Genomic DNA, 10146 nt, shown 5'->3' with positions numbered 1-10146 from the left:
TGAAGGCATCTCTCTTTTATAGCTAAATATGCTTAGAATTGTTTTGTCATTTGTTGGATGGCTTTTACAAATATTTTTTATCTTTTTAAAAATATTTCAAACTGACAAAAAAGTTGCAAGAATTAGTACAAAGAACCCCCACATATTCACCCAGATTCCCCTGTCACTGAGAGTGGATCCGTTTGTTTTTATTTTTGCGCTCTTCCTATAATCACACACACACTCCTTTTTTCTGAACCATTTGAGTATAAGTTATGTACCTTTTACCCCGAAATGCGTGAGTGGATTTCCTAAAACTAGGAAGAGTTTATTTTCAACGTCAGTAAATCTAACACTGAAAAAAATATTTTTTTGCCTAACCTGACCATCCATATCCCATTTTTGCCAATTGAGCCAGAGATGTCCTTTTCAGCATGAGCTGGCCCTCCAACGTGATACCCGCTTTAGGGACAGATACTGGGTTTATGTGCTGTGTCTCTTGAACCTCATTTAACCTGAAATATCTCCATAGCCTGTTGTCTTTTATGACACTGACGTATTTTGGAGAATATATACCATGACCAACTGGGATTTATCCCGAAATGCAAGGGAGTTTCAACATACAAAACCCATCAACATAACACACCATTTTTATACAAAAGAAGAAAAAAACCCATGTGCTCATCTCAATGCATGCAGAAAAAGCATTTCATGTATTATTTCTCTCATATCATTCCTTGCTGCCAGCCAATATTATTTTTCAGGAGATTTCCTTGACCTGTTCTTCCAATCACCCTATTGATTTCATTCACACTGGCTGTCCTATTTTTAATTTGTAAGAATTTCTGTCTAGTTTCGTACCCATTCCTTCATCAAAACATCCTGCTTTTCATGTTATTGGTAAAATTGCAGCTCTTCAGTTTCTTTGAGGATGCCAGAGTTTTCATGTTTATTTAATCCTTTCCTATTTTTCACACATCCCTTCCGTCTGAGAGGATGGGATCTGTTCCTATCTGTTTATCATCAAGTTTTTAATTGATTCCAGGCTATCCATTTATAGTTAAAAGTAAGGGTCTAAATGGGGATTGGGAGCTTCGTATATTTGCTGAGTTTTCCAGTTAGGCCCATGAGGCAGGGTGGCTGTTTAATTTTCCCAAAAAGAAATCTCTTTGGAATGCTTAGGAATGCTTAGGTAATAGTGTTCGTGTACTTTGACACCCCTAAGTGGGCCTGTAATGCCTACGACAGGCCGCTTTGGGCTGGGGCTGCATGTGGTACACAGCCGTCTAGGGACATTGATTGCTTAATTTGCTCATCTTTAAAGAATCCACTGTTCTCAGCTTCAGCTTTCATTCCTAGTTTGTCATCCTGAAGCGTACAATTCCTACACCTCCCTTCCATCCAAATTCCCTCTGGTGAGCGCGGGCAGCAATTTCCTCCGCTGGCAGAGTTCAACCATCTTCTCCACTGGCTTTCTGCCTTACAAAGTTTTTGTTTGAATCACCCCTATGCAGATACCCCCTCTCTAGTCTTTTCGACATTGCAGGTTAACATATTTTTTAATTTTTTATTATCCTTACCTTATAGGGTGTCTCAAGAGAGATCTTTGGTTTTTGTGTTTTTGTGGGGTTTTTTTGCTGTGGACTTAACCTCTCAATTTATTGCTTTTTCCTAACTGCACAATGATCGTTTCTAAAGTCACTTATGATTTTGAAATTCTGTTAGAAAGCTCTCCCCTTCTTGTGAGATGACCTTCTATCTGGAAAGCCTGTGCCTCACCAGGTTTCAGCAAGCCTCCTCAGACCTAATGTTGAATGCATAATTTAACCCTTTTTTTTAAAAGGACTGATTCATTTTTACCTCCTACCTGATCTCCCTAGAATTGCTTTGGAGAAGCATTTACCCATTACTGAACTCTCTCGCTGGGGTCAGCCTGCAGAGTTACTCACGTAAAAGTAGCGTGAAAGCAATTCAAAAGGATCTGCGGAGGGGGGTGGGGGTGCCTTTGTGATTTGCAGTGTGGGGCTTACATTCACAAAGGCCTTGCTGGTTTTCCAGCATGCGGGGTGCCCCTGCCTTACGATTCCCTCCGCTGGCAGCCAGTGCAGAGATGGGCTCCGAGGGGGACAGGGAGCCAGGCGTAGGGGCTTCGCAGGACTGTTTGAGGCGTTGGCTTTTCCTCTGAGGGAAATGGAAAAGCATCACAGCGTTTGCCATTGTCTGACTCGCATTTACGAGGCCCGTGCCGGCTGCTGTGTTGAGACTAGACCGAGGGGACAAGAATAGCAGGCAGTCGAAGCAGGTTCCAGGGAGTCAGAGCCACATGCACCTCAGCAGGGAGGAGGCAAGAAGTGTGCAGACATGAATGCGTTTGCAGTTGTTGCTGGCAGGATTTCCATATACGTCAGATTTGGGTGGAGTGAAAACTCAAGATCCAGAATTGGACTGTGTGGTTTTGACCTGAGCCAGTGCTGTGGCTGCCGTCGGGGCCGTGGGGAAAGTGGCAGGTAGAGTGGATTGGGGGTTTGTACCTGCTGAGGATGACATGCACCTGGGACACCCAAGTGTCAAATAGGCGCTTAGATCCGACAAGGGAGAGTTCGGAAGAGAAGTGTGAGCGAGGAATAAGTCTCTCCTGTGATTACTTGTCTGCAGGACAATATAACTGGGCGTAATTTTAAAATAATCCTTGGGAACAACCCCGGGATTCTTCTGAAGTAAGAATCTTTAACCTGCAAACTGTTTCAAAATAAATAAAACATTTGTGAATTCTAAATTTAATCATCATATGACAAAATATATTTTATAAATATTACAGGCCAAATCGTATCTCCCCAAAGCTGGTATGTTGAAGCCCTTACCCCCAGGACCTCAGAATGTGATGATGTTTGGAGACAGGGCCTTTCAAGAGGTGGTTCAGGTAAACTGAGGTTGTATCGTGGACCCTAATCCAATCTGACTGGTGTCCTTTTAAGAACTTAGGACACAGACACGCAGAAGGAAGACCGTGTGAGGACCAGGGTGAAGACAGCCGTCTGCAAACCACGGGGAGAGGCCTCAGATTGATCCTTGCTGGCACCTAGGTTCATCTCAGACTCCCAGCCTCCAGAGCTGTGAGAAAATACATGTCTGTTGTTTAAGCCCCCCAGGTCTATGGTGCTTTGTATGAGCAACTACTACAATCGAAATGTAATTGAACTGGAATTAATTTCAATTATGTAGTTCTAGTGTTGTGCCTTTAAGGCAGTTTTCTTTTAACTTTGCAGCGTTTTTGAAGCACGGAAATAAATGTCCCCTGGGCAGGCAGCCCAAGGCCGAAATGGCCCTGGTGGGTCAAGAAAGGTAGAGGCCTTGGAAGTTCAGACTTGGACAAGTGAGGATAGAATATCCTGATTTTCTATGAGTATCTACAGTGATGACCCCTCTGTATTTTCTTTATTTTCAGTTCTACCTTTTCTTCCTCTCTCGGTCTTGCCTTTTGAAACAATTGCTTTGTAAGACCACCCCTTCCAGAAAGACTTTATTAGCATATTTATCTCACCGAAGGCTAGGACAGTCATGGTAATTTAATACAACTTATTACCCTGAGTCTGTTGTCTACTCTGTGTCAATTTAAATTTGTTAGCGGGCAAGATATTGTTGTAACAGTTGTTGCGACCTTGGCCTGGGTGCAGTTAAGAGCCTGGCAGTTGGGGTGGGGCAAGTTTCTACCTGTTAATTACTCAACAGGCAAACAGATCAAGTCACTTGGTAAAGTGCTAAATACCATCATTTGATCAGTGTTGTAGAGCAATGAAATAGACTATGGTCAGCTGGGATCTGTGCCCAAAAAAATGGCCTCACAAAGATCTAAGTGTCTAGGAAACTGGCCCCGACTGCAAGTGACATCAGATATTTCTTTAACAGAGGATAAAACATTTTCGTTCGCAATCGGATAAGGCTTGGAATGCATGGAGCTGGGGAAGGTGGTGCTGGGCAGTGGGAATCGGGCTCCCTGCGGGCATGAGTGAAGCTCTGTGTCGTAGCGTCCAGAGCATTTCCTGCAACCCAGTACACAATAAACTTGAATACATGTTTGCTGCATAAATAGATCTGATTTTTTTCCTAAGGAGGAAAGCAAAGACCCTGGAACATAAGATCACCACTTTTCTAATAAAAACAAAATCCAGACCCAGGAATCAGAATCCAAATTCCGGAATCACGGCTTAGACCCAGAAGGAGACACTCCGCGCCGGGAGGACTAGCTAGGCACCCTTCACAGAGGTTCTGGCTTCCACTGGGGTTCCAGGATTTCACTGGTTCTGTTGCTGAGCCTGGCGCCAGACGTGTGTTGCACGCACGTGCACATTCTTGCCCAAACCTGACACCGTTGTCTTCCCTGCACTCCCTTCAGTACTGCTGCGGCAGGCCTGGGTGCTTCAGACACTCCTCCAAAAGGGGAAGCAGATGGGAACAAACAGCACAGTATGTATGAGCATTAAAACAGCCCTACTTTCAAAGGCTGAGCTAATTGCTTTCCAGCTCCCAAGCCCTGGCACTGAGTGGGTCAGTTTGTCTGGGTTCTTAAATCCCAGCTGTTGGCTTCTCTGCAGAGAGCATACCCATCCATCAAGGTCAGGGCTCAGAGAACCGTGTTTCTGTCCTATTTGAGGGTGTCCCTCCAAATTCCAGGTTCCAACCAGAGAGATGGGCTCCCTCCCCTGAGGACTGACTGTCCTGAAAATGATGCTTTCTCCAGATGCACCACGCAGGGAGGGCCCTCCAGCAGCACAAGACGTGCACAACCATGTGGCCAGAGGAGCCCCACAGACACGTGTGCCACGCACAACCACGGAGGGTCATCCTCCGCCATCCCAGCTGTCACAGGCAGACCCCACACAGTGGGCGGTAGAGAGGAAGGAAACACGAAAACAGCTCAGGAAGAGACAACTGGGGCCACCCAAGAAACTAACCACCTGCTTTACAGTTCTTCCCCAGGCGCTCTGCGTTTATGATGCCGGAGCTGGTAATCTGAGGTTTGGAACTGAGAGACTGTGCCTTTAAAGTGGTCACGGAAATGTCAAGAACAAGTAGCAACCTCGTTTTAATGGTTCTTCATGAGGAGGAGGTGGCAGCCAGCACCCCGGCCTCCATATGTCCCAGGTCAGGCCCCCGCTGTGGAGCGGAAGACTCTCTGGAGAGCGCGTGGAGCCAGTTTTCTTTCTTTCTTTGGAAGGAGTTTGTGTGGAAAGCCCGCAGGACCGGGGCTGGCCTCTCACACCTGTTCTGCCCGCCCCCCTCTGCCTGGCTGTCTGTTTCCCTGCGCCTTGATGGAGCCGCCATGGGTTAGCAGATGCCAAGCGGTTTCATGTTCTGATTCTCCCGCACCAGCCTCTTCTGCAGCGCCACACCCGCCTTCGGAATGGGCCCGCACTTGCCGTCGTCCAGACATGAGCTGCTGAGCTGAGATTTCAGCTTTGTGATTTAATGCGCAGGGCTTTGCTTTGTTTTTCTTTTGTTTTTGTTTCCTAAGAAAATCAATCTTATCTTGTCCAGGTTTGACTTTGTCATTACGCTGCCTGGGAAATTCTTATATTAATCTTCTCTCTCACTCCCTTAGCTTTGGTTTGCATCGGTCATACCTTGTTCAAAAGTACTTTATTTATTCATATTCTAAATACTGATATTTCAAATACTCACAGACAATCTCTTTGAAATGGTTTGCAAGGTTTTTACTTGGCCGGGGACCTTAGTAGGGAGACAACATCTCATCTCATTGGAAGATATGAAAGGTGCTTCTTGGAGTTTTTCTTTTGCTTTTCAGACATTTTTAAGGGATGACTTAGAAAACACTTGACAGTCTTGAGTATGTCCTGGGACATTGTTTTTTCCCTCATAGTTGGACACCTTTATCTTTTACTACTTTCTGTCTCAGGGAAACAGCTTGATGTCTGTCAAGCACAAAGTCAACTTTAACACATAACATTTGTCAGAGGTGAACTCCTGGTTCTTTATCAAAACCCAGGAGAGAAGGGAGATCCAGTCATTACCTTTTTCTCCTTCTCTTCTGTCCGAATAGCAGCTCTTTTCCAGAAACTGCTTAATACTTCAGACTCTTCTTAATCACATATGTCTTTTAATCTCTGGGACTTTTAGTCTAAATAAACTAAATGCCTTTGACTTTCAGTTCAGTCCCTAAATGGGGAGACCAGGCACAGAGTCCTGTGTGGGGCTTTTTGCTATTTTAAACTTTTTTTCTCCCAAATTATGACTGTTCCTTAGTGAGTCTTGACAATAATTTCTAAATTAGCCCTGTCTGAACTTGTGTTCAGTAATTTTAGGTATTTAATTGTAAGTGTCATAGATTCCTAGCATTTCCAGTGCAGGTGCCAGATTAAAGAAGACAGTTTGACATCCTCATGGTGCAGGTCATTTTCCATGCCAGGAGAAGGTAATTAATATTGCTTTCTCATGGCAGGGTTAGAGCAGGGACTTTCTAAATGTTACACTTCGCATATATGAACTGTGAGGCACATTCTACTTGCTATTTGTCTAACGTGGGACACTAAAAGGATACTATGGGTTGAACTCCATACTGTGGAATGCAATGAAGCAATTCTATCAAGAAGCTTTAGCTAAAGTTAATATATAGTCATGTTTGCTGAAATGTCTATTTTACGCAAATTTGCAAAGTGAACAGAAACCATGATTTTACATTGGAGTAAGGGAGATTGTTATGGGAGAAATCATCATGCAATGTCCCTTTTCCTGCTGGAATTTCACCTGAGATTTGAACATGCCTTTAGTAGATTGCTTGGTGAGCAGTGAATTCAGAGCCAAGGGCAGTGAATGGTTCTAGGCGCGGTGGCATCCAGGCGAGGGGGTGACCCCTGCTCTCATGCCTGCCTACCGCAGCCTGTGCGCCGCTTCTGGCTAATTCTCTGCCCATCCAGGCTGGGTCTGTCTCTGTGGGTTGTGCCCCCTTATTCTCATTAGTCCCTGGTCACTTGGCCTCACCTCTTTCTCCAGGTTCCAGACTGTGTGCTCACCCACTGACCAAGCCATGCACAGGAAAGTTCTGATCGCGTGCCTTTGTGCCCACCCCGGATGTCTGAGACTGGGGAAGCTGAGTGCGGTCTGCTCCCTGCGGCATGAAGCGCTGATCTAAGTCAGGATCAAGGCCGGGTGAAAGTAGTTTTGTCTGTGCTGAGCTCTGTCCGCGCTGAAGCTTTTGGGCTTTGCTCCCTCACATCTCAGGTGGCTTGTTGAGGGCTCACCATGTGGGAGGCACGGGGCTAGGCACTCTCCCTGTTCTGTCGGCGGTCGCGGCCACCCTGTGCAGATAGGGTGGGGGTGGGGGCACTGTTGGCATTTCACCCGCGAGGAGGAAGAGACGCTCGCCAGAGAGTGACAGAGCCAGGCTCTGCACCCTAATCAGATCAAAGCCAAAGCCAGTACTTTGAACCACCAGGCGGGGCTACTCAGTGGTGATGTACCAGCTCACTTAGGTTTATCCCCGGTGTTGACAGAGGAGAGTACTAAAGTGAGTCAAGGGCGGGCAGTGTCAGCTGGGAAGGCTGTGTTTGTGGTAGCGTGTCATCCCTCACACATGAAGAAAAGGCTCTTAGCTCTGCTAGTACGGCACAGACTTTGAGCTTTTCCAAAAAAAAAAATAGCAGGAGGAAAATTGTGTTTATTCATCTATATTCTGAATGGTTACGGTTCTCTCATGCCCTACAGCTCACGTGTCACAATCCTTGGCTTTTAAAGAGTAGCTTCATGAACTGAAGATCGGAGGTGGGTGGCCTAAGGGGAAAGTTTGGAAAGACCAAAAAGAGAGAAGTCTGCAATACCGTCCAGTGAATGGGATATTTTCTGTTCCAAGTAGTAAGTCTAATTCATCATGAAGCTTATGAGTCAGGGCGTGATGTGAAGCCTGAGAAAATCATGGGGCTGCCTCTGTGCTGCGTGTTTCTCTGTGCATGTGCGTGTGCGTGTGCGCTAGGACATAGTCACCCCCACATCCGGTTTCCAGAAGCACTGGCTTCCCAGGAATTGTGTGTTGGGGTGGGAGTCGCAGGACTGAAATGTGCATGATTCCCAGGGAAGAAGGATTGGTTTTACAGGTGATGGAGGTGGAAACTTGCTTTTAATCTGACATGTTCCTTTTCTCCTTTCTTAAAACTAAGAACATTAACTTACATCTTATTATAAAGGAACTCTCTTCCTTTTGGATAAATTGGAAAATACAGCAAGCTCCAAAATTACACAGAGATAAGAATGTCGATTTCATTCTCAGTCCCTTGATTTTTCATACTGAGATTGCATAAGAAACTTGCAGAATGTCCAAATCTAAATCTGTCCTTCTCAACACCTGCCTCTCCTGAGGGAGCTGACTTCTCGCTTCCCATCAGCCCCTGCTTGCCAAGGGGCAGCGGGGTGGACCCCTCGCCTCTCTCCCTTGGTGGGCTCCCACGGTTTCAGATATTGACTCCAAAATCTGGATTTCCAATCCTGACATTCCAGGTAATTAATCTTCTGCAGAAAATGTAGTGTTCATTTCTACTTTCCACTCTCGTCCCAACCCACCAGAACAGCTCTTGTTACCAAATGCCAAGACTGTGACAACACCCTCTCACCCGGCCTCCCTTCTTCTAATCCACTCTTCATACTGGGATTAGTTTAAGTTTTCTAAAGCTACGCTCTTAATGTTAGCCTTCCCCTGACGTCCCTCTGATGCCTCCAGGATAGTGCAATAACCTGGAGACCAAAAGGCTTCACGGTCTTGCCCTTACTCACTTGATCAATTTATCTTGCCCATTACAGTTCGGGTATAGCAGAAACAATGTTTGCTGATGATCCGGAGGCTCCCTGGCATTTCCCAGCCTCTCTTACTGTGAGCCTGGGCCTCGATGCCTGAGTTCTGACAAAAGGGATGTGAGTACAAATACGGTTTGTCACTTCTGGTGTGGCCATAACAGCCCCTCGGTGGCTCTCATTCTTCTCGTCATGTGTCACCTGTCTCCAGAGGCCACCTGTTTCAGAGGGTGCCGCTGCCAAGTGGTGGAGACTCCCTGAGCCTGGGTCCCTGAGGGCGCATGTGGAGTGGAGCCCCCTGCTGGCCCATGTTGGATGTGCAGTGTGAGGAAGAAAGACGTTTGTGTGTCAAGCCTCTTCGATGTTAGGCTGAGTTTGTTCCTATAGCATAGCCTTTGGTCTGTTTGGCCAACCCCCCTGTGAATGCATCTCAAGTACCCAGGATCTAGTCTACTTTTGACCGAGGAGACAGGAAACTGAGCCCCCACCTTTCATTCCAGACCACAGCGCAATGATCCCCAGACTTGGAGACCACGAACTAATAATGGTTCAGAGCAGACAGCTTGACACAAGTTACCAAATCATAATTTTCCCAAGCAGAGGTATTTAAAAAAAAAAATCTGTCATCAACTGTTACAATCATTTCAAGAAATAAAGGGCATGGAATACTGCATACCTCTTCCCAGAAGGGAAACATATACTGTCAAATTTAAGGGCAAAGTTTTGCATTGACTCTATCTAGCGTCACAAAGAAATAATGGAACTCTCCGCATTGTCCCTATTCTCCTCACTTCAGTATTTCCCAATGAGCACCATGTCACGGAAGGTACTGACCAAAGATGCAGATTGAAAAAGTGCAGAAAACTCAGTTCCCCAAGCGAAGGTTGACAGCCTGGAAGGACCGAGTCCGGTTCTCTGAGATGTTAGCCGGTCCCTGGGAAGCCCTTTGGGTGGCTTCTACATTCTGTGTGGAAACTGCTGAGCAGTTATACCAAAATGTGTGTCGTGTAAGGAGGTGAGGTGTGTGTGGGCGGGGAAGGCTGCTCACATAGCTAACAAGTGGACGGATGGGCTTTGCCCCCAGGTCTAACCCCACCATCTGAGTGCCACACTGTTTGAAGACGGGAATCTGCAGGGCACCAGCCAGAGCTGCCTGCGGTTCATGGAACCTGCCTGCCAGGTCCTCCTTTGGGGCCCGTGCCGCCTGTTCTTGGTGCCTGAACGCCGCCTCGACCTCCCCCTGTGCCTGGCTAAGTCCTTTCAGGCTGAGCTGTGAGGTCTTCCCTAACCCCCAGGCGAGAAGCGGGTCCTTCCCCCGACCCCTGTGCCCCCCACAGCATCCCCACTGTAGTGCAGTACTTTCCAGTCTGC

This window comes from Manis javanica, chromosome 12, assembly GCF_040802235.1.
Source record: "Manis javanica isolate MJ-LG chromosome 12, MJ_LKY, whole genome shotgun sequence".
NCBI lineage: Eukaryota > Metazoa > Chordata > Mammalia > Pholidota > Manidae > Manis > Manis javanica.
This window is presented reverse-complemented; position numbering follows the sequence as displayed.